The sequence below is a fragment of the Herpailurus yagouaroundi genome, unplaced genomic scaffold (genome assembly GCF_014898765.1).
Source record: "Herpailurus yagouaroundi ecotype Mexico unplaced genomic scaffold, PumYag 29, whole genome shotgun sequence".
NCBI classification, from domain to species: domain Eukaryota; kingdom Metazoa; phylum Chordata; class Mammalia; order Carnivora; family Felidae; genus Herpailurus; species Herpailurus yagouaroundi.
Window position 1 is genome coordinate 82,476,582 of NW_024412377.1, and position 23,743 is coordinate 82,500,324.

The 23,743-nt window shown below is 38.1% G+C and overlaps 1 long non-coding RNA gene across 1 annotated transcript in view; it reads right to left on the bottom strand.

The window, feature by feature from the left end:
• Positions 1-873: 873 nt before the first annotated feature.
• The window catches only part of LOC121041293 (uncharacterized), a 30,190-nt gene continuing 7,320 nt past the window's right edge, over positions 874-23,743 (bottom strand). Inside the window, exons 2-3 of the long non-coding RNA XR_005795654.1 lie at positions 9,534-9,710; positions 874-2,284 (exon numbers count right to left, since the gene is read on the bottom strand). This is a non-coding gene — a long non-coding RNA (uncharacterized LOC121041293). The remainder of the gene's footprint in view (positions 2,285-9,533; positions 9,711-23,743) is intronic.

The window sequence follows — 23,743 nt, forward strand, 5'->3', positions numbered from 1 at the left end:
TCAACTGACTGAGTCACCCAGGCATAGCTTTAAACTTATTTATTTAAATTCAAGTTACATGACAGATACCATATGGTTTCACTCTTATGTGGATCCTGAGAAACTTAACAGGAACCCATGGGGGAGGGGAAGGAAAAAAAAAAAAAAAAAGAGGTTAGAGTGGGAGAGAGCCAAAACATAAGAGACTGTTGAGAACTGAGAGCAAACTGAGGGTTGATGGGGGGTGGGAGGGAGGAGAGGGTGGGTGATGGGTATTGAGGAGGGCACCTTTTGGGATGAGCACTGGGTGTTGTATGGAAACCAATTTGACAATAAATTTCATATGTAAATAAAAAAAAATAAATAAAAAAAAATAAATTCAAGTTACTTAACAGAGAGTGTATAGTATTGGTTTCAGGAGTAGAACTTAGTAATTCATCACTTGCATATAACACCCAGGGCTCATCCCAAGTGTCCTCCTTAATACCAATCACCCATTAGGCCATTCCCCTCCCACCTCCCCTCCAGCAACCCTCAGCTTATTCTCTGTATTTAAGAGTCCCTTATGCATTGCCTCCCTCTCTGTTTTTATCTTATGTTTCCTTCCCGTCCCCCCAACATTCATCTGTTTTGTTTCCTTACCATATTTTTATTAGTGAATTGTTTTTATATTTTAAAAAGTAAGGTAAATCTTTTGTTGTGCAATTGTGGGTTTTTTCCCTCCTAGATTTCCTTACCAATGTCAGTTTTTGGAAAAAATTTCAGCTATAATTTCATTTTCTAATGGCATGAACCAATTTTAAGGTTTGCTTAAGAAGTCACACTAGAAATCACTGGAGCTTCCTAGCTGCAGACTGCTTTGAAGAGAGCAGGCTGAAAGTGGCTCTCCTTCCGAAATGCTTCCACAGACTGCACTTGACAGAGATGGATATGGGGTTTACAGTCAAGAATTCTCGTTGGGTTTCCGACTTGCCCAGTTTTCTGCATCTCTTAGAAAGTAGCAACAACAAAAGTTCTTGTCTGATCTATTATTGATTTGTGGAGAAGCAGGCAGGGAAGCACTTTCGGAGCAGAATGTTCAGCTGCAGGCTGAGAAAGCACTTTTCACTCCAAATCTCAGACTCTATTTCCATCAGTCAATAATCTCTTCTAGATTGTAGTTTGTTTTTATTTTTTAAGATGGACGAGAAAGTTATTTGATGTGACATAAAACTGGAAATTTTTTGAAGGGAGTTCACTAGGAGACTTTTAAAATTTTGCAAGAATTGAGGTCTCTGTAATTTTTTTTTTTTGTATTTTAAATTCAACTTCCACATATGTACATACATATGTATAATTTTACATAAGTACATGAATGATATGTATTTTACGTGGTCTTTTTTCTTTCCATTTTTGCTTCCTCCCTCTTCCAGTGTTCTCTCCAATGTGAGCTACCTACCATGTAGCCTTAGTACTACCTTTATAACTTCAGGATATATCAAGTAAGCTAAAACATTCCTTTCCCACTCAGATTTTTGGGTGAATGTTACACTTCAAATGTTAGCCATGTTTGAAAGTACTATGGCAATGTCTTCTCATTAGTAGTTAGTTCATGCTAAAACTATACTGAGGGAAGTGTTATCTGATTTTATGTTAAGGATTTAAGATCTAAATGTTTTTTTCTGGCAAGTGAACAGATTCTTCTTTATGCTACTCCAATTTTAAAAATGTTCAAATAAATGTTCTATGGCTTAAAAAATAAAAAATATTTCCTGTGGCCATTTCTGGGGAAGGGCACAAGGGAACTTTCTGGAGTGATAGAAATGTTCTATAATCCTGACTGTGGTTGTGATTACAGAGGTGTGTAGCATTTGTCAAACTCTATTGAACTATATGTTTAAAATATGTCCGTTATGGGTAAACTCCACATAAATAAAGTTTATTATACAAAAGCATTTCTATTCACTGAAGCTGTGGTTTTAGAACTTGCTTTGAAGACATCGTCATTTATCGCTACAGGCCTCCTCCCTCCCCCATCTGTGATGACATGTGGGTTTCAGATGATTAATTCTCTGTGACCATTTTAGGACTGGGGCGTGATCGAGAAGCAGAAGTGGCTTTTCAGGTGACAGGGCACCACTCAAGGAAATGTCATCAGAGCTGTTTGCATCACAACCTCAGTCTGCCACAGAAACTGCTCTGCTCTGTCTTCTGCCAACAGAGTCTCCCAGGTGGTGGCGAAAGATGGAGAAGGAGGCAGTTCTTGATTTGGTGTCATGGAGACAGAGTCCAACTCTCTGTGTCAGTACTTCTTTCTCTTTCATTACTGCATCAAACACAGTTCAGGAAGAGTGATAGGTACAAGTTAATAAGACAAACAGTATTATTTCTGAGCCAAGCATCTCTCCAACTGCTTGTTGGAGTATCTCTTAAGGCAGTTTGGGGCTGAACTTAATTATACTTTTTATTCTATTGTTTACTTTAATCATGGTGATGACTAAACTCGACTATAAGAAATGGCTAAAATACCCTTGGTTAGAAAGAGTAAAATTTAGATTATGAAATGGGCAAAGCAGATTATTTCCTTACCACCACCACCCCCCCAGCAACATTTGGCCTTATAATGGACACTGTTCTTGAAGTTGTCTGTTGCTGGGGAGACCCAGCCTTCCATCTGCATCTTGCTTCATATTATACGCTACAGAGCTGGTGTTCATGTGCACTCTTCATTTGTATTACTAAATCCCACAGAGGGTCTATTCATTCTGGCTTCACCCACAGCTGAGGCGGGCGCAGAGTAGTGTTCACCGGGGAGATCATATGGGGCTGGAAAAGGCAGAAGGTAGTGGAAGTGTGGCAGCGAGAGGGTCTGATGGGGAGCCAGCTGGGTAAGTCAGTGGGACGGAAGTGTCTGGGTGAACCTGTGACCTGTATGCAAAAGCACTCTCTCTACCAAAATGTCTCCAGTCACCTCTGTCTCTACCTTTAAACCATGTTTCGTACTTACTTTTTGTATTCGCAAATTCAGTTTAAAAATGCAACTTTTAAGAAACAATGCAAATGTAATCTAATATTAGGTTTCTGACATTGAATAAGTGAACTTATGCAAATAACACTGAGTATAACTGGACTAAATTCAAATTTATTGTATAGAATCTGGGATATCTTATGAGGGTTGAAGTTTTTGATAACTTTTTTTAGTAAACTCTTTTTAAAAAGCTCAAGAGTCTAAATGCTAATGGTATAAATAAAGTTGAAGAGGGAAATTGAAGATACTTATGAGGGAAAACCTCACTACTTTGAAGAAAGTCAGAAGAATGGATTTACGTAAGTATGTCTGGTATGTATGTATGTATGTACATGTATTTATTTGCTTATTTATTTTAAAATATCTTCAAAAAGTCCTTGGGAATTCTACTGGATAATTCTTTGTTAGCCTAGTTTGTTTAAGTAATAAATAAATAATACATAAATACAAGTGTATTGAATTACGAATAAACCTACAAATTCAATAAGGTAGTTTGAATGTATTCGAATTGAAAGAAGGAGAACAAAAGATGTTCACATTATAACATTAACACGTGTAATAATGGAGTGCCTGGGTGGCTCGGGTGGTTAAGCATCCAACTCTTGGTTTTGGTCAGGATCCTCTGGTCAGGATCTCATGGTTGGTGAGTTAGAGCTCTGTGTCAGGCTCTGTGCTGACAGCATGAAGCCCCCTTGGGATTCAATCTCTCTCTTTCTCTCTCTGCCCCTCCCCCACTTGTGTGTGCACGCGCGCTCTCTTTCAAAATATAAATAAATAAATAAATAAATAAATGTGTAATAATGGAACTGAATAAATGATGAAAACTGCAGAAAGTCATCCAAATACCCAATAGGAGTTTGTCCTTAACATCTCTCGAGGTGGCACACGCAAGTGGAAGGACCTGGAGTCTGATCCCACACTTGGTGGGAGGAATAGGGGACAATATGGCCCCAGACTATGTTTCAGTCCCTGCACGGGCCCTTCCCCTATTAGCTGAGTGTGGTGAGTATGCCTCTAGGTGGAGCAAACCAGTTTTAAAGGGAAATGCCTCCATCATCTCCTGGGGAGCATGCCTACCAGTGCCCTGGCTTTGGACAGGAGAGGAAAAGCCAGTGAGGACTGGTTTGCTCCTGAGGGAGGAGAATCGCTGGGACGTGTGGGAGATTGAGAGAGTATCCAGGTGTGGACTATTTTGGGCTTGGGGTGACCTCTCCTTTGTCTGCAAATCTTTAGCCCTTTCTGATTCTTTAAACGCTGGGTGAGAATGGTGTTTTTGGTTGTTTGTTTTTGGAAGCCAGTGATCAGTCAGGGATTTGTGACTGGTTTACACTAGTGTAACAGAAATCCAAGCACTAACACTGGAGCTGGAAGTGAGAAATAAGGCCTGCAGATTTCACTTGATCCAATTTGTGACAAAAAACAACCTTTGTTGGGGGTAATGAATCCAGTCTTATGATGAAGCAAAACCATGAAAAGTAGGGCAGACAATGAAAACATTAGATCCTGGATGACTTCACAGAGTGCTGTCAAGCCTCTTTTGAAAACTTCCCTATTTTAAACTTTCAAGTTTTTTGAAACAATACAATCCCTTTATTTTATAAATCAGCTGGAATAGGGTTTTCTGTTACTTAAAGTAGATACATCCTAACTAATGTAAGTAATAAAAAGAGTATTACTACCTTATGTGTAGATCATACTCTTTAGGTCTTAGGTCAGGAAGCTGTGACTCAGCCAAATAGTTCTAGAAGGAACCGTATCAGACCAGAAGAGTTTATCAACCCCACTGGTCACAAATAACAACTAGGTAGAAAGAACATAAGTATTCCTTTAATGAACTTGCCATCCATCCCAGGGGCCATTTGATTGTGCTGACTTTATGCCCAGACTCAAGGGAGATAAAGTCTCCAGGTGATTCCCCTTATTAGAATGACTTACTAATAAGTCATATTATTAGTAAGGAAATAATAAAGTAGGACATTCTGTGACCAAGACTTGAAGGACAAAAGGATAGAAAGAGGAGGCTCTGGGAACTGCTGGGAGGTGCTAAAAGGGAGGAGGGGGAGAGGAGAGGAGCCAGACTCCTCACTGGGTCTTTATCCTGGCTTCAGCTGCTTAGTAGCTTCCTAGAGACAAGAGTGAGAATCACTAGAGACGAGGTTCTGCTACCCTGACTCTGTGCTCCTATCAGGAAGGACTGCTGTCAAAGGTGCTTTAAGAACAGAGTGACCAATCCCAATTTGTCCAGAACTTTCCCAGCTTTTATCCTGAAAGTCCCGAATTTTGGAAAACCCCTCAGTGGTTGGTCACCCTAGAATCCTGTGGAATTTGAGGTGGGGCTAGAGGTTAGGGACCTTGCAGGAAGTGGTGCTCTCTTGGACTCAATATTAGTACCAGGGCAGGATAAAGTCAGAGCAGTGGAAGCCAGTTTGGAAAGTATGTTTCATATAAGAGATTTACTTTTTTCTCATTTCGATTTGGATTCCAGGATTCCTTGATCCAGAGAAAGGACAGAGCTGTTACTACTAAGGTTCCCAATCACACTTAGATATCAGGAGGCCAACAGACCTGAATTCTTGTTCAGGGGACAGGGATAAAGGGATTAGAAATATGAGGTGCAGGGGGTTGGCAATAGAGGAGTAGGTTTCTTCTACCCCCCACCTCTGCCACAGTAGGAAGCTGGCTGTTTACTTTCTTCTGACAGGAAGCAAAGCACATTCCTTATTTCCTGATGGAAGAAGCCATCACTTTTTGAAAACAAATATGGGAGAGGCAATTGAATTATGTTTAAAAAAATTCCACTGATTTCAATTCAAAATATGTGTACACGAGGGAAAGACACCAGGGGAAAAGTCTAAAGAGATAAAGTAGTGCCATGGCACATGTTAGGAACAGCTACCTGTCCCTTTGCAGGAATTAGAAAATAAGGCAATTACACGCTTTCATGACAGAAAAGCCTTTCCAACACATGGGGTAAATATAGGCTGATGTAAATTCATAAAGAACAGAGCTGAAAGGGTAGAAGTATCTACAGAATTGTCAGTAAAACTGTGGAGGTAATGTTAGGGTAGGACATAAAAGAAGAGACAATTGACCTTTGATGCTGCCTTGGTGGCTTCAAATTCTTCACTGGGACATTTAATAGTTTGGTTTTTTTTTGTTGTTGTTGTTTGTTTTGTTTTTTTTTGTTTTTTTGTTTGTTTTTTTTTTTTTAGGAAGAGTTCATGGTCAGATAAGCTTTGGGAACCACTATTTGCCTCTCTACCCCTTCCCTTCTTCAGCAGGTAATTTAGCATGTTGAACGGCTCACCTTTGCTTAACCATTTCCAAAAGCTGTATAATTAGGTAATCTTGTTTTATTTTAAACTGAGAAACAGTTATTATCATCCTAGGGTAATTGTGAATCACAGAACACACTTTCAGAAATACTGCCTCAGAAAGTTTGTTTTTGAGACTAGTCCCCATAAAAAGCTCAGGAAGGAATTTCCTTGAAATTCTTTTAGAGGTGAATGGTATCTTCCTTGGTAGACTTCCATAGTGGAGTCCCCTCCCCCAACAATGGTACAGAGTCAGTGTCACTACCAACTGCTCAGGAGATGGGTTCTTCCACTAAAACTCAAGGTCAACATTGGAATACCTGGCCTTTCAGAAAAGAAGTTTTGTTTTATTTCATTTGGAGCTCTGCATGATTAAATCTCTGTGAATCTTCTCTTTGAACAGACATTTAAAATCCAAAAAAGACCAGCCCTTTAGAAATGCTGCCAAAGAGTTAAAAAGGAAAGTGTGAAAATGTAAGTGGCCACTTGAAGGTCAGAATATTTCAATTAAAAAATTTATCACTCAACACAGGTGTTGAAATTCTTTCTAAAATTTAGATAGAATTAAAAATAAAGACTATGACTATGTTGAGTAAGGACCCAATTGGGAAAAGATTGTTATTTGTTTGGGAAAATTGTTGAACTGGTAAGATATGAATGTAGTTCCTACCCAAACATTATGCTTATAATCTCAAACCTGTTGAAAGGGCAAAACATAGGAAAATTACTTTATAAATATTTTATAACTAGAGAACATTTTAGCTGAGCAACCTAAACATAGCCTTTTAGGTTAGAAGCAATATACTCTCACTTTCATATGATATAAATAGGTCATCCATCATTATTAGAGAACATTGTTTTTGCACTGAGTTTAAAAAAAAGACAGAATTTTATTCTGATGGGAGGAAACAACAGGCATTGATTAAGAAAGAAAAAGGGTGTATTATATTAGCTTTCAAGAATTCTTCTGAAGATTTGTTTTGTTGAATTGTCCTTTCTATGATAAATGAAACACTGAAGAGGTTTATTATTACTTGACTGAAGTCTTTCTAGAAAAGTAACTTCTAAGAGTTATGGGACACAGAGAAGCGAGTGGATGTGTTAGCCTTGGGTGAACCTTTGTGCGCTTTCTGGGGTTGCCACATGTGTACACGTACCATGTTTGGGAACATTGTGACTGGTCATTTTTACTTGGGGATTTCCACATTTCCTGAAATATTCCTCCTCCCCATCTTAGTATCTCCACAGGGGCCTGGTCTTTCAATTCTCCAGCTCGCAAGGGTCCCTTCTTTGGTACTGAATTGTGGCCTGCTTATGTAATGCACCTTTCCTGCATGTTACTGACATTTCATATCTTACTCTCTTTCCTATTCCTAGAGCAAAATGTTGGAAACAATGTAAATGTAAAAAATAAGAAAATGTAAAAAATAGATTCTAATGAGATACAAATCAATCATTAAAATGGTTTGTTTCCCTCTCTCTCTTTTTCACCCCCAATCCCTTATGTTCATCTGTTTTGTTTCTTAAATTCCATACATGGGTGACATCATACAATATTTGTCTTTCTCTGCCTGACCTACTTTGCCTAGCATAATACACTCTATCTCCATCCATGTCATTGCAAATGGCAAAATTTCATTCCTTTTGATGGCTGAGTAATATTACACACACACACACACACACACACACACACACACCACATCACACACCACATCTTCTTTATCCATTCATCAGTTAATGGACATTTGGGGTCTTTCCATAGTTAGGCTATTGTTGATAATACTGCTATAAACATCAGGTACATGTACCCCTTTGAATCTGTACTTTTGTATCCTTTGGGTAAATACCTATTAGTGTAATTGTGGGGTTGTAGGGTAGATCTATTTTCAATTTTTTGAGGAACCTCCATAGTGTTCTCCAGAGTGGCTGCACCAGTTTGCATTCCCACCAACAGTGCAAGAAGGTTTCCCTTTCTCCTCATTCTCACCAACATCTGTTGTTTCTTGTGTTAATTTTACCCATTCTGACAGGTGTGAGGTGGTATCTTATCATGGCTTTGGTTTGTATTTCCCTGCTGATGAGTGATGTTAAGCATCTTTTCATGTGTCTGTTACCAATTTGTATTGTATGTTTTCTTTGAAAAAAATGTCTATTCATGTCATTATTTGTTTTTTTGGGTGTTGAGTTTGATAAGTTCTTTATAGATTTTGGATACTAACCCTTTGTTGGATATGTCATTTGCAAATATCTTCTCCCTTTCTGTAAGTTGCTTTTTAGTTCTGTTGATTGTTTCCTTTGCTGTGCAGAAGCTTTTTATCTTGATGAAGTCCCAATAGTTCATTTTTGCTTTTGTTTCCCTTGTCTCCCTTACCTTTTTTATTTCCCTTCCCTTTCATTGAAAACAATGAAAACATTATTCTGCTATATCTATCTATCTATCTATATACACACACACATAATATATATATATATAGTTGAGTATATGTATATATGTATATGTATATGTACATATATATGTGCATAGGAAAACATTATTCTGCCATATATACATATATATGTAGTGGAATATATGTATATGTATATGTATATGTATATGTATATGTATATGTATATGTACATATATATGTATATGTATATATATGTAGTGGAATATATGTATTATTCTACAAAATATTTTTGTGCACATATTTGCACATATATGTGCACACACTAAAGCTTAAAAACACTTTTCTTGGTATTTTTTGTCTTTTTTAGGAGTTTTATTAATTCCAGTTTCCCTACATGAATGTGTATTAGTTTCCCAATACAAAAAAACCTGCTTAGAAACACAACTATTTTCACTATAGTCCATGTTTTTGAATCCCTGTTTTTCGCTAGAGGAACTGAATTTATTTGTGTAGTTGGTTAGTATTTGTTGCCCAGATCTTGAATTTGTGTTAAGAAGTGTAAAGACTAGATCTTGCCCTCCACTGATCAGCTCTGTGATCTTGGACAAGTTCCTTGGCCTTTCTGAGCCTCAGTGTTTTCATCAACAAAAGAAGGGGTTTGGAGGAGAAAGATGCCTCAGGTACCTCTGGTGAGTTTGTGGCTGTGACTTCCCCAAGTAAGATATGATCACTTTAAGGGGTTTGTGCATTAATCGCAAGAAATGCATTTTAATGATAAACACTTTTATAACATAACTGGCAGTCTTGTATAGGAATATTTGTGGGGTTTTCCAGGCCCTTACTTACTACTTTAGAACGACGGTTCTCAAACTTGAGCCTGCATCAGAATCACCTGGAGCCTTGTTAGAATATAGGCGGCTGGGCCCCAGCATGAGTTTCCGATTGGGTGCGTCTGGGCTGGGGCTGGAGAAATTGCATTTCTAATAAGTTGCAGGTGCTGCTGGTCATCTGGAAGAAACCTACCTAAAGAAAATATCCCAGTTAGGAGAAGGCATTTCCAATACCTGTAAGTGTTTTGAATTACTTTTATCCCCCCTTTCCAAAATTCTTAGAAAAGTGTCCTGAAGGTCACTTGAAGGATACCTTCAAGTCACTTTTAATTTTAAAATACATTTATTTAAAAACAATGAAAACATTATTCCACCAGATGCTCTAAGTAGGAACAAATGAGGAGATTAATGGGAGGCTTGGGTCTAAGGGAAGGGAAAAGAAAGGGAAGAGAAAGTGTATTATTTCGGTTGACCAGAGTCTACTGCACGTAGCAACACGCATTTTCATTCATAAATTAGACAAGGTAGTGAGATGGCTTCTCTGTGGAGTACATTTAACTTAAATACCAAGGTGATCTCAGGATGTCTGTTACTGGCTTGGTACGTGGGTAAGCCCTCACAGACATTTTCCCTTTTTTGTTACTTAGCTTATCAAATCCATGGGAGCCAGTAGGTGTGTACATCAGACTGCAGGAAACCAGACAGAGGCACTGACCGGGCAGGCTGCCCTGCCTGTGGAACTAGTCTGCATTCCAGAAATAAATCCTGTATTGTCACTTCTTGTATCGTTTGCACACACCACTCTCTATGCCTAGAGTGCTTTAGACTAAGCTACTTCTTAGGGGGGGTTTTGTTGTTCCAATGGCCCTCTGGAAGTGACTCCACTCTCGGATTTACCACATCGTACTGTCATCGTGCATTAATGCTGCTTTTTCCGTGGAACTGGAAATATCTTGGGTACACAGTTGGCCTTGGGTTCATCTCTGTATCTCCAGCACCGATCAGATCATTTGCCAAATGTTTCCTGTTGAAAACAGATCCATGGATATTCCCAGATAAATTTTTATCTTTAATATAAGTAAAAGGATCAATAAAATAAGACTGAACTTAAAAGAAGGCAAACAAAGTGTGAAAGATCAAATACCTTTGAATTTTCTTCATGTTCAACATAACAAACCAGCACACTTCCTTTGCTCTCCACGCACTCTCAGCTCCCAGCCTGTCATAGACTCTGTCTGCTCCAGGAACCCACCCTGGATTCCACATTTACCTCCTGCTTTCTCCCTGGCAATCTCTGAAGGGGGTTTCTGTTTTGGTTTGTTTTTTCTCCCTTCTTAGCGATAAAACAGAGCCCCAGTATTTTCACAAACAAATAAAATGGCAGATAAAATACTCGGTGCTTTGAAAAAAAATGTGGAGGCATTTGATGCTATGTTAGATGTTATGCTTCCTTTTAAAAGAAAAGGTCTTACTCTCCATTTACCTATCTAGCTATTTAAGCTAGCAAGCTATCCTTATATTTCTATATATGTATGGAAAACTATTTTAAAAAGTATTTACATGGTATTTACGTGTTGTTAATCACTGATAGTTTAGATAGAAGATCTAGTCATTACTAAATCTTTTTTTGGGGGGGAGGGGGTACATTATTTACTGAAATTCAGTTTAGTTACATACCGTGTAGTATTGGTTTCAGGAGTAGAACCCAGTGATTCATCACTTACATATAACACCCAGTGCTCGTCCCAGTAAGTGCCCTCCCTAATGCCCATTACCCATTTAGCCCATACCCCCACACACCACCCCTCCAGCAACCCTCAGTTTGTTTTCTGTATTTAAGAGTCTCTCAGGGTTTACCTCCCTCTCTGCTTTTATCTTATTTTTCTTTCCCTTCCCCTCTGTTCTTGTGTTTTGTTTCTTAAATTCCACATGTGAATGAAATCACATGATATTTGTTTTTCTCTGATGGTCAGTACTGATTCTTAAAACTATGAGGATGTGTTGGGGCACCTGGGTGGCTCAGTTGGTTGGACTTCAGCTCAGGTCATGATGTCACAGTTCGTGAGTTCGAGGCCCATGTCAGGCTCTGTGCTAACAGCTAAGGGCCTGGAACCTGCTTCAGATTCTGTGTCTTCCTCTCTTTCTCTACCCCTTCCCTGCTCATGCTCTGTGTCTCTCAATAATAAATACACATTAAAAAAAATAAAGAAAAAACCAAAAAACTAGGAGGATGTATTATTTTTACAATCGCTATCCCAAAAAGTTCTGCCTCTCTAAGTATTGAGAAGATCCTATGCCTCTTCTAATGTCAACCATGGATTTATCTGTCTTGTTACTTAGAAGACACAATTGTAAAGGTTCGTTGACTCAAGTTATCACACCCCAGAGTAGATAGGTGATTTGTATTTATTTATAGCAGTTTTGACTCTTGAAATCTTGCTGAGCTGAATTGTGTGTCTTTTCAGTCTGCAGTACACCGAACACTCTTCAGGGAATGAATCGGACACTGTTACAGGTAGATCAAGGAGGGTGTTATTTCAGGCAGTCGAGGTGGTTCTGCCTTTGCTATAAGTTAAAGCAACACTGTTTGCCAAGTTTTCCTAAAAATGGCATGGAACCTCAGAGATGAGAAATAGAGCACAAGGTGGTTGTCATCCAATTGTTCTCCACGTAAGACATGATGAAGAGTAGGTGTTCTAAATATTCTCAGCAAAGAATCTTTTCATTTTTTATCTGGATGATTTTACGAGGTTTTCTAAAGGTGTTGTAGGCCAACTAGAGCAGTCCTTGCCAAAACAGGAGATTAAAAGGGAAGTTTTGGAGGAACCCTCAGGTGATAGATAACAATATGATCTGTGAGACAGATTTCCAAGTTAAGTGTCTGAAATGTAGTTACACATACATCAGTTACAGGATTCTATATCTCATCCACCTCTAGGATAAAAAAGAGTTTTTTGGGGATCAAGGAGAATGTGTGAGAATATCCTTAGAGACCTACCCCCCAAGGGGAGAAAAGTTATATGTGCTTAGGTTCAAAAGAAAGGGGCTTCGGGGCACCTGGGTGGCTCAGTCAGTTAAGCTTCTGCCTTCGGCTCAGGTCATGATCTCACCATTGGTGGGTTCGAGCCCCACATCAGGCTCTCTGCTATCATTGCAGAGCCTGCTTTGGATCCTCTGTCCCCTTCTCTCTCTGCCCCTCCCCCTCTTGCACTCTCTGTCTCTCTGAAAAAATAAACATGAAAAAAACTTAATAAACTAGACTGCTTCACTCTTAAAAAAAGAGGGAGAAAGGGGTTTCACTTGGAGAATTTGCTATGTGTCCCCTTAAGTGAGAAGCACACAGTGGACAGGTGTGTGACTCCTACCTGGGAAATGTTCAGAGTGAGAGATGGGCTGACTATGTGCTGTGGTCCTACTGAGCCTATGGGATGGGATAAAAGGCACAGGCCAGGATGAGAGGCAGTGAAGATGACCTGGAGGTACAGCTCTGCGAGCTCCCTTTGGATTAGTGGCCAAATGCACATACCTCAGGAAGTGAAATGCCAGAGAAAACATTTCGAGGCTCAAGGACAACAGTTACCCCAGTATTAGGATTTAGTCTAAGCGGTGGCCTGCTCCAAACCGGGAATGATGGGCCAAAGGCAGGATCAGAGAGCAGGTTAGTCAGGTCACTAGTTTTTAAGGCATGTTAAGATACAGTTGGGATAAGTCAGAATTATGGCACCAGTTACTTTGGGTTTCCATATGCAACGTCTTACCTACTGACAGACACATTAATTAGTCCCATTCCTGCTGCAGAAAGCAATGACCTCAAGTGGAAATTAAAACAGCAGCATTCATAACATGGAACCAAACAACAAATAAACAAAAACTGCCTGCTGCCAGATCACACATCATTAAATGTTGAACAAATGTAAGGAGTGTCAATTAGGAGGGGGGCCAGATGATTGGTTTGGCCTGTCACACCCACATCTACCTGTGGTGGCGTAGCCTTGTTCCTGAGACCTGTTGACTCACATGGTTTGTTCCTAAGTGTATTCCTTCACCCTTGTGGAGTCTTGTCCCTAAAACTTTATCAAAGTCTACTAGCATCTACTTGCTTCACGGGGAAACACAAGATTGGGGCATTTTAAGTACAGACCTGTAAAATTAGATGATTATAATTCCTTACTTAAATCAGTTTTGGTTAAAAAGTATAACTGAATGTTATGGATTTCTAGTTCCAACTAGAAATTGTTTATAAAGAGCTGGGAAAGAAGGGAGTCTGTTGACCCATGAGATCTGAGATGACCAGACTTGAATCATCCATTCATTACATGGCAAATGGATAAGGTGAAGGTGACAAATATTTTCAAAACAGTGACTGTAAAATGTAAGTTACATATAAATTTATCCCATATCTTACCATAAAATTGTATATTTGTCTCTGTTTGCTATGAAGGACATTCAGCTTTACTAAAATATTGTAATGCTGATTTGAGTAGTTAAGGATTGTTAACTCGTAAATTCCAGACTAGACTACTAATGTACATAGAAACCCAATTTATTGTAATGTTTGTTGCAGAAAACTATGGGTTTTTTTTCCACTTAAAGTTGTAAACTAAGTTTTTATCAGAGATTGATTCACCATAGGAGGTTAAGTGTTGCTAAAAATTAACTGATGCTATAATTAATCTCGCTCAGTTTAACTCAATTAGCAAAAAAAGTTTAGATTTTCTTAAAATTAGGGACCTAGTTAAAGACACCAATTCTTCTTTTTGACATTTGTTTTCAAATAAAAGGAAAAGTCTAACATAGTTACTTTGAAACACTGAAAATCTCAATTTCTTTTCTATAGCTTAGGGTAACCTTTACCGCTTTTGACTCAACCAGGTCTCCCCCAAGAGTAGGGACAGTAACAGATCTGAGAGTGCAACCTAGACAATGTCATTGACTCATTTGGGCTTTGCCACTTGTCTGTTATTCAGAATTCTTTTTGTTGTAATTTATAGATAATTCAACTCAAAATGACTCAAGCATTAAGAGTTCATTGGTTCCCACCACTGTGGTCTATGTAATATGTGAGGTAAGATCCAGTGTTCACAGAATGCCATTAGGATTGGTTCTCTTCCTTCTGGAAAGCCTTCCACGTTGGCTTCCTTCTCAGGCAGCTTCTCCCCTCAGTATAGCAGCAAGCCTTAGCAGATCTAGACTCACATCTTGGCAGTTTAGCATTCTCACTGGAAAAAGAGCTTCTTTCCCAACAGTTCCAGTAAAAGTTCTGTATCTAAAGGATTTTGGGTTTAGATTGGTCCAGATTGGGTTCCTCAAAGCAATCACTTTTTCAGAGGGTTTCACAGCTACAGCTGGTAAGGCCTGGGTCACATCTCCCTTCCCCACCAACAGATAGACCTAAAGTGCAAATGGGCAGATTTGGGGGTGGAGGGCGTGTTTGGAGTACAGACAAGCCCTCCTTCACATGTGGACAGCCTTCTCAGGTCTTTCCCTCTTTTATTCCTTTCTTCCTGGGTGAGGTTTGTCAGTGTGCACACATTGTGCCTTCACACTGTATGCTTAGCCCCTATCTTCTCCATTCCTTTCTCATCGAAACCCTCTAGCTTCACAATCATAGCCCCACATTGGAAGTTACATGGAGCACTTTAACTTTATTTATTTATTTATTTATTTATTTATTTATTTATTTATTTATTTTTAATTTTTTTTTTTCAACGTTTATTTATTTTTGGGACAGAGAGAGACAGAGCATGAACGGGGGAGGGGCAGAGAGAGAGGGAGACACAGAATCGGAAACAGGCTCCAGGCTCTGAGCTATCAGCCCATGGAGCACTTTAACTTTAAAAAGTACTGGTGCCCAAGCCCCACCCCCAGAGATTTTGATCCACTTTGTCTAAAGTAGAACCCTTTCAATCATGTTTTGTAAAAGCTTCCTAGGTGATTTTAATGTGCAGTCAGGGTTGAAGGCTACTGCTCCAAACTAAACTTGATGCTGGGAAGAACCTGTCCATCCTCCACACAGAAGAAGAAGAAGTTTGAATGCTAACCTGCCCCAAGGGTGTTGCACTTTAGCCACATCCAGCTGTTATATTGAAAGAATGAAGCACTAATGGTGACATGTCAGTCATTTACCAGTACAAAGAAAGCATTTGGAGAAACATCAGCCCTTCTCATGACTCCTGATACAGTATTAGCTCTCTAGTTCCTCATTTTGCCCTGACATGGTTTCATGGTCATGGTCATGGTGCCATGACATATACCCAGTTTATAATTAACCTGGATGAGATGAGCTACCAAATAGATGTCGGTCACTGATTTTTAGAATGAGAGATGTTTTAAAGTGCAGGCTCGTGTGTGTGTGTTGTGCGTGTGTTTCCTTCACCAAAAAAATGATTCACTTAAAGAGGAAGAAATTGCCTTTACCATTGGGTTTTTATACTGATTGCTTTTGCATTTTCTCTGCCATAGGATTGAATTGTCATTGCTTGGCTTTCAAGAACAAAGTTGTATATTTTCTGCTACATGATTCATTATAAACAACAGCTTTGGGAAGGCACTCGAGGGCCAGTAATTATACTGATGAAACAGAAAGACTGTATTCCAAGTGAGGTTAATTTTAGCAGAAGTCAGATAAAAATGTTGTCAACTAACAGCAAACATGCTGACAATGGAGCCAGATTCATTGGTGGCAGTGACTGGTTGTCTGGTCTGAGTGGTTTCCAGGGTCACCACGGAAAGCAGACTAGACCTCTCGGCAGTCCCAGGTTGTTTAAATTTTGAAGTAGATATATGAAGCTGGTTATGTAATAAACCTTATAAATCACAAGTGGAAAGTAATCTTGACTTAGAAATGTTACTAAGAATATGGAAGGCTGGAAATTTACAGTTGTGTGTGTGTGTGTGTGTGTGTGTGTGTGTGTGTGTGTGTGTTGGAGTGGGGAGAGGCGCATAGATCTGTGTAGCTGATAATTGATCCAAACTTAATACATTTATTTCTCCATGGAGTAAGCTAGTCTATGAAGAAGATCCCTACATGGCGAAAAATAGTATTGCATCTTATGATAAAAGCATTTTTAATGTTTCTACAAAAAAAAAAAAACCACCAGAAAACCATACTTAAATGTTGTTTAGAATTGTGTTTTCTAAAAAGAATACATCTCTTTTAGGAAATGACTTAGGGCTCCTTATAGCCAGTATCTCCACTCATGCAGAAATGAGTGTTAGTGGATAATTAAACAAATGAGTCCTTCTGCAAAGAAAATTAAAGCTAAAAAAACAAAGGTAATTGGTAAAGAAGTCTGCTACTGAGGAGAACTTTAGCATAGGAGGAAAGTTGCTATTATATTTCCATTGGAAAGATGCTGCATGTATCCTTTTCTTTTCCTTTCTTTCTCATGTGGAGAAAAGCAGCAGAAATTCTAACCACAAAAAGCTTGAATACAAAATAAGGTCTTCCCTATGATTAGTTTGATCTTTTAAGCCAGAGTAATATACTGACCAGGGGTTTTTGACCTAGAATTTAGAGATCAGTTTATAGATAAGCAATTAAATGAGTAAGGGGGAAAAAAAAACATTCAAACTTGCTTAACCAATAAAAGAATGAATTGAACCATGGTACTGAGATGTTTGTGGGTGGAGACACTATTTCACAATCTACTTGGTAAGGGAAGTTTAAGGACATTTCTAGGGGTGTGGCCTTCCCCAGTCTCTCCCCTGCACCTGTCCATTCCTTGCTTCTGATTGTTCCAGACTGACTGGAGTCTGCTTTAATCTCTTTCCGTGTGTCAGGCAAGATGGACATTCACAGCAGTTTTGATAAACAACAGTGGTAGGAAGAGATGAATTTCTCAACATCCACATATCAACCTTTGAAAATTCTCTCATTGTCTCTGATTGGGCTGTGAGCTCATTCTTCAAAAATCTCTGTGGCCTAAGTATTCAAACTGACCCAAACTGACCCAATGTGGCAGGCTGAATTCCTGGAATTTATGAATGTGTTACCATATTAAGCAAAAGGGACTTTGCAGATGTGATTAAGGATTTTGAGCTGGGGAAATTACCCTGTGTTATTTTGATAGGCTCAGTGTAGTCACAGGGTTCCTTATAAAGGGGAGGTAAGAGGGGCAGAATCATAGAGAAGGAAATGGCAGAGTGGAATCCAAGGTCAGAGAGAGCCTGATTGGAAGAGGCTATGCTTCTGGCTTTGAAGGTGGAGGATGTGGCCATGGGGCAACGAGTTCAGGTTGCCTCTAGAAGTTAGAAAAAGCAGGGAAATGGATTTTTCCCCCGAAGCCTCTAGAAGGAATGCAGCCTGGTGACACCTTGACTTTAGAACTTTTGCTCTCTAGAACTGTAAGAGAATAAATGTGTATTGTTTGAGCCAGTAAATTTGTAATCATTTGTTATAGCAGCAATAGGAAACTAATATACCCAGTGTGTGCCCAACCCACTAGGGTTACAGGAACACAATGATTGATAGCCCAACTAGGAGCACATGAAGGGTGGGGGAGAGGTGACTTTTCCAGAGGGATACTGGAGGGCAAAAACAACATGTATATCACATTAATCAAGCGAAATTTGATGCTGAGCAATCTGGAAGTTGGAGAAAGACTTCCAGAAGTATAGTTGGTAGAAGAAAAAGGAACTGGGACCTTTTCAAATAAAATTAATAGAAAGCATTTCTAAAGCTCCTGCAGAGCTTGTTCTGTTTAGTCTTTGTCCATATTTTTCTCCTGTCTTCCTCTGGGAGGGAGGATCTTCTGGAATGGTTTGCATTATTTTAGTGGACTTCTTGGAGGAATCAGTAATACATACCCTTGCAAGAAAGTATCAGTTATACTATACTTCTAAGGCAAATCTCTATAAACTTATAGATTTAGCTATTCCTAAAGTATTCATTTCCTATGCAAAGTTTTTGCTGTCTGTATGTCTTGGAACATTTATTTAAGGTAGTTTGAAAATGTAGCTGGCTTGAAGCTAGGAACTAAAATGAATAATTAATTTATATTTTGAATAAAGCCAGGAAAGGAGTCTCTCTCCCATTTCTTTATTTGCCAATGATCAATTTTTAAAATTCAGACTGTCAAACTGCAGTTATATGTGAAAGATATCAATGATTTTTGCCACATTAAGGCACCGACTTCTCTCTCATTAATGTTTTTCTTCAAATCAACTCATTTTTTAACGTACCACAAAGAAATTTTTAGCACTTAATATATAATTGTGAAAATACAAAAGTCCATCACCTCAAATCATTTAATGTACCATCAGTTTTTCAGATTTAAGATTTTTGAGTACTCTTTTAGTTTACAGAACAGCTTTAATTAACTTTTACCATAGCTGTACTAGCAATCTAAAAGCATAGACATCAGCCTTTGGCTTCCAATAGAGACTGAAAGGATAATTTGGACTAATATTGCCATTAAGAACAACTAAAATGGGTGCAAAAATATGAAAATAACCTTTTTGAAAGTATCAGAGAACCACCAAGGCTGCAAAGAATTATGGGACTAAGATCCAGGATAGTAAATCCAGAGGGATGAGCTCAGAATTTTTGAGCTGTTTTTGCCACAGCTTTGCCTGCCATGTTCAGAAACATGGGTTGAGGACCTGGAAAGCTGAGCAATATTTTAACAATATCATGTGACTGGGTGGCGGGGAGAATGAAAACAAGAAGGTCCCTGACAAACTCCTAGGTACTGGGTTGGCACCCCGTAGATGCATCCATTACCCAAGTAAGAGTGTATAGAAGTTAGACCAATGTTCTCAGGTACTAAAGCCCAGGTGATTCAAATAATTTTAATCCGGTTGTGTGTTAAGCAAATCCAAAATTGCAGTTTTCATGGTCCCTACCAGAAGTAAAATGAATTCTCTTGGGGAAAAAAGATTGTATTCTTATAGGGCTCAAGTTGCATCTATTATTTTTAATGTGCAATATCCGACACTCAATAAAAAATAAAAGGTGCATCAGGAAACTAGACAGTATAATTAAAAACTACAAACAGAAACAGATTCACAGAGAAACTAGATAATAGAATTCAAAACTATGTGTATAATTTGATTAAAGAGATAAAAGACAAGATCAATAACTTTTGCAAAGAATGGGAAGTTCAATGAAAAGAAATGAGAAATATAGTATCTAAAATTAATGACACAAGGGTTTGACTTAGAAGATCATGTGCTACCCAGGAGAGAATTAATAAACAGAGCAGCAGGTAAGAGAAAACATCTAGAATGGAGGGACAAGAGGTTGGGAATTCTAAAACAAGAGAAAGATGTAAAAAAAGATACAGAAAAAAGTCACATATGTTTCATTGAAATCTCAGAAGAAGGAGAAAAATTGAAAGGAGCAGAAGAAATACTTCAAGAGATAATGGCTGAAAAAATTTCCCAAACTGATGAAAGACATCAAGCCATAGATTTGACAAGCAATACAAGCCTCAGGCAAGGTAAATTCAAAGAAAATCACAGCTAGACACATGATACTAAAACTGCTGAAAAGAAATGTCAAAGATAAAAATCTCTTACAAAGCAGAGTATTGCCTAATTTGTTGGCATATAATTTTTCATAATATTCTCTTATAATTTTTTGTATTTCTCAGATGTTGGTTGTAATCTCTCTCTCATTCATGATTTTATTTATTTGGGTTCTTTCTCTCTCTCTCTTTTTTTGATAGGTCTGGCTAGGGGTTTATAAATTTTATTAAACCAGCTCCTGGTTTTATTGCTATGTTCTACTGTTTTTGTTTGTTTCTGTATCATTTATTTCTGCTCTAATCCTTATTATTTCCCTTCTGCTGCGCATTTAGGTTTCATTTGTTGTTCCTTTTCTAGCTCCTTCCAGTGTAAGGTTAGGTTGTGTTTTTTAAATTTGTCTTTCTTCTTGAGGTAGTCCTGTATTACTATATACTTCCCTCTTATGATCACTTTTGCTGCATTCCAAAGGTTTTTGGACCATCATGTTTTCATTTTCATTTGTTTCTATGTATTTTTAAAATTTCTTCTTTAATTTCATGGTTAGTTGACCGTTCATTCTTTAATAGGATATTCTTTAACCTCCATGTATATGGAAGAAATTGATTAATTTCTAGAAACATAAACTACCAAAATGGAAATTGGAAGAAATCAAAAATTTGAACAGACCCTTAACCAGCAAAGAAATTGAACCATTAATCAAAAATATCCCAACAAACAAAATTCCAGGAACAGACGGCTTCCCAAAGGAATTCTACCAGCCATTTAAAGAATTAATACCTATTCTTCTCAAACTGTTCCAGAAAACAGAAATGAAAGGAAAACTTCCAAACTCATTCTACAAGACCAGCATTACCTTGATTCCAAAACCAGACAAAGACCTGACTAAAAAAGAGAATTATAGACTAATATCCCTGATGAACATGGATGCAAAAATTCTCAACAAAATACTAGCCGATTGAATCCAACAGTCCATTAAAAGAGTCATTCGCCACCATTAAGTAGGATTTATTTTTGGGCTGCATGGGGGGTTAAATATTTACAAATCAACATGATACACCACATTAATAAAAAGAAAGGATTAGAACTGTATGATCCTTGCAATAGATGCCCAAAAAGCATTTTACAAAGCACAGCACCCATTCTTGATAAAAACTCTCAACAAAGTAGGGATAGAAGGAACATACCTCAACTACATAAAGGCCATATATGAAAGACCCATAGCTAATATTCTTAATGGGGGAAAACTGAGAGATTTCCTCTACAGTCAGGAACAAGAAAGCGGTGTCCAATTTCACGTTATTTAACATAGTACTGGAAGTCCTAGCCTCAGTAATTGGATAACAAAATGAAATAAAAGGCATCCAAATTGGCAAGAAAGAAGTCACTTTCACTATTCACAGAGGACATGATACTCTAGAGAACCAGAATGATTCCACCAAAAAATTGCTGGAACTGATACATGAATTCAGTAAAATCACAGGATAAAAAATCAACATGCAGAAGTCTGTTGCATTTCTATACATTAATAATGAAGCAGCAGAAAGAGAAATCAGGGAATCGATCCCATTTACAATTGCATCAAAATCCATAAGAAAGTTAGGAATAAACCTAACCAAAGAGGTAAAAATCTGTACTCTGAAAAACTGTAGAACACTTATGGAAGAAATTGAAGATGATGCTAAGAAATGGAAAAATCTTCCATGCTCATGGATTGGAAGAACAAATATTGTTAAAATGTTTGTGCTACCCAAAGCAACCTGCAGATTTAATACAATCCCTATCAAAATACCACCAGCAGTTTTCACAGAACTAGAACCAAAAATCCTAAAATTTGTATGGTTCCACAAAAGTCCCTGAATAGCCAAAGCAATCTTGGAAAAGAAAAGCAAGGCTGAAGGCATTACAATTCCAGACTTCAGACTTCAAGCTATGTTGCAAAGCTGTAGTCGTCAAGACAGTATGGTACTAGCACAAAAATAGACACATAGATCAATGTAACAGAATGCAAAACCTAGAAATGGACCCACAAGTATATGGCCAACTAATGTTTTACAAAGCAGTATAGAAAATCCAATTGAAAAAAGATGGTCTTTCAACAAATGGTATTGGGAAAACTGGATGGTGACATGCAGAAGAATGAAACTGGATCACTTTCCTACACCATACACAAAAATAAACTCAAAATGGATGAGAGACCTAACTGTGAGACAGGAAACCATCAAAATTCTGTAGGAGATCACAGGCAGCAACCTCTTTGACTTTGGCTGTAGCAACTTCTTACCAGACACCTCTCTAGAGGCAAGGGAAACAAAAGCAAAAATGAACTACTGTGACCTCATCAAGATAAAAACCTCCTGCACAGCAAAGGAAACAATTAGCAAAACTAAAAGGCAACTTATGGAATGGGAGAAGATACTTGCAAATGACATATCAGAGAAAGGGTTAGTATCCAAAATCTATAAAGATCTTGCCAAACTCAACACCCAAAAAACAAATAATCCAGTCAAGAAATGGCAGAAGACATGAATAGACATTTTTTCAAAGAAGACATACAGATGGCTAACAGGTACATGAGAATATGCTTAACATCACTCATCAGGAGGGAAATATGAATCAAAACTACAATAAGATATCACCTCACATCTGTCAGAATAGTTAAAATTAACAACACAGGAAACAACAGATGATGGCATATTCATCCATATTTGGAATTTAAGAAACAAAACAGATGAACATGGGGGGAAAAGAGGCAAACCATAAAACAGACCCTTAGCTGAGAACAAACTGAGAGTTGCTAAGGGGGTGGTGGTTCTTGGGGCGATGGGTTAAATAGGTGACGGGGATTAAGGAGGGCACTTGTTGTGATGAGCACTGGGTGTTATATGTAAGTGATAAATCACTAAATTCTACTCCTGAAATTAATATTATACTATATATTAAGTAATGGGAATTTAAATAAAAACTTGAAACTGCAAACAAAACAAAATAAAGTAAGCAGAGTAAAAAGACAAAGTTTAGAAAAACTATTGACTCTAGAACACAGTTGGGCAGTATTTTCCAAATTACTGAAATAAAATAATTTCCAGCCTAAAGAAAATGAAGATAAAATAAATGCTTTTTCAGACAAATAAAAACTGGCAGAATTCATAACCAGAAGATCTGCACTAAAGGAAATACTAGGTTTTCAGGTAGAAAAACATCCCAGATGAAAGCTTAAAGATGCAGGCAGAAATGACAAGCACCGAAAAAGGTAAATCTAAATGAATATTGATAGTATGAAACAATAATACTATATAAACATATAAACAAAATACATATACTTTAAAGTTATATAAGACAACAATAGTATATATTTTTTTTTAAAAAAAATTTTTTTTTCAACGTTTATTTATTTTTGGGACAGAGAGAGAGACAGAGCATGAACGGGGGAGGGTCAGAGAGAGAGGGAGACACAGAATCGGAAACAGGCTCCAGGCTCTGAGCCATCAACCCAGAGCCCGACGCGGGGCTCAAACTCATGGACCCCTCGAGATCGTGACCTGGCTGAAGTCGGACGCTTAACCGACTGCGCCACCCAGGCGCCCCAGAATAGTATATATTTTTACAGAAGAAGTGAATGGGATCAAAACCTTTCATTATCTGAAAGAAGATAAAATATTATTTTAAGTTAAACTTACGTAAGTTAAAGATGATTGTTGCAACCTCTGGTATAACCACTTTAAGCACATTAAAATACTGTAAAACTACCAAATTAGT